Source organism: Dipodomys merriami, unplaced genomic scaffold (genome assembly GCF_024711535.1).
Source record: "Dipodomys merriami isolate MVZ:Mamm:240054 unplaced genomic scaffold, mDipMer1.0.p SCAF_53, whole genome shotgun sequence".
Taxonomy (NCBI): Eukaryota; Metazoa; Chordata; class Mammalia; order Rodentia; family Heteromyidae; genus Dipodomys; species Dipodomys merriami.
This window is the reverse complement of record NW_027206102.1, coordinates 8,692,807-8,694,714: the sequence shown is the minus strand read 5'-3', so window position 1 is coordinate 8,694,714 and position 1,908 is coordinate 8,692,807.

Sequence of the window (1,908 nt, the reverse complement as noted above, 5' to 3'; positions counted from 1 at the left end):
CTGTTGTGGGGCCAGAAGTCTGGGTCTGGGTGCTGTCCCTCAAATCTTCAGCTCAAGGCTATAGTTCTACCACTTGAGCCATAGCACCACTTCCGGCTTTTTTCTGCTTATATGGTGCTGAGGAATCCAACCCAAGGCCTTATGCATGCAAGGCAAGCAATCTACTATTGAGCCACCTTCCCAGCCCTTCACTTTTTTTTTTTTGCCAGTCCCGAGATTTAAACTTGGGGCCTGGGATCTCAAGATGGGCTGTGGGTCCAGAGGTTGCACCCCAGCCTAGAATGATCAAAACTGAGGCAGAGTTGCTACTAGCTGAGTTCAAGCCCCGGGCCTGGCCAAAAAAATAAGGCACTTGTTTGGAATTTGCACCATTTATTTGCAGGCCTGGGATTTGAACTCAGCGTCTGGGTATCTCTGTGGCACTCTGGGGGACAGGAAGCTCACCGTCATTGAAAACAAGAAATTCAGACCAATTTCCAGGACCAAATTCAAGCCACAGCACTGGAAAAATAATATTCATGTATGAAATCTTTTTACATACATGGGTTTACCCCATATGACATTTATTATCCTTATCTATTTATTCTTTATTTTACTATTATTACATATATAATATTTATTTCATTAATTACATCTTTATCACATGGATATATTTGCACATGGATTTTACATCATACTGAGACCCAGGACTTTTACAGAGAAGGAAAAAAAATATGTCAAAATTCGCTTATTACTCCACCTATAAATTTTTGGCCATGCTGGGATATGAACTCACAACCCAAAATGCCCAATTCATGAAAGTGTCAGTTGTAGACAAAGCCTTTGGCAAATTGAGCTGCCAGCCAGTTCTGAGGATGTGTGATCAAGCCATCATAGTGGCCTAGATTTAGATATAGATATAGATAGATAGATAGATAGATAGATAGATAGATAGATAGATAGATAGATAGATAGATAGATAGATAGATAGATGTGTAGTTTGCTCTCTCTCTCTCTCTCTATATATATATATGAGAGAGAGACAATATGAGGATATTGAATAATATATACTGTGAATTATTAGTTATTAAATTAAGCCTCCATTTAATGAAGTATCATTGTTTAATACTTATTAAAGCATTAATGTAAAAGTAGTCAGTATTCTTTAATTAAGAGAATCATACCATGGTGCTAGAATGAAAGACATAATCCAATACTTTTTGTGTGGCATTCTTTAGGAGAATCATGAACAACTGTGAAATTTAATTGTTACTTTTATGACAGTCCATTAAGCATTCCCATGAATAGGAATGATTTTTTCAAGATCTCCCTCCATTTGTAGGTATCAGTCCTGGCATTTGAACTCCAGGCCTCGGTAGTTTACTTCGAAATGCAAACCATTAGTATGACACTGTGAAGATTTCAGATTGTCATGATAAAACAAAGAACATCAAGAATAAAAGAAAGCCAGGTCTCAGAGGCTCATGCTTGTAATCCTAGCTCTTCAGGAGGCTGAGAGGTAGAGAATGGCAGCTTGAATTCAGTCGGGACAGGAAAGTTCAGGACACTCTTATTTTTAAGGAATCACAGGAATATAAACACCCATGAGTGGGACTGAAACTCAAGGGCAGAGCACCACTCTTGAACAAAAGGAGCTCTGGGAGAGTGACTAGGCTCATAGTACAAGCCCCGAACCTGCCAAAAAAGAAAAAGTAGTAAATCCATGTCTCCCCATGTATGTATGCATGTATTTCTATTGGTAAAGATCCAGAGTAGCTATGTTGAAAGGCACTCAGCTAGGAAATTTGCTTTGAATAGAATGATTTCATAGCACAGAGAGTGCTTTCAAAACAGTGCATGTTCCGGGGCTCCCGTCACTGTTCCCAGTGTAGCCTGAGGGTTTCTGTGCACTCCAGGCTGCTGGAGGAA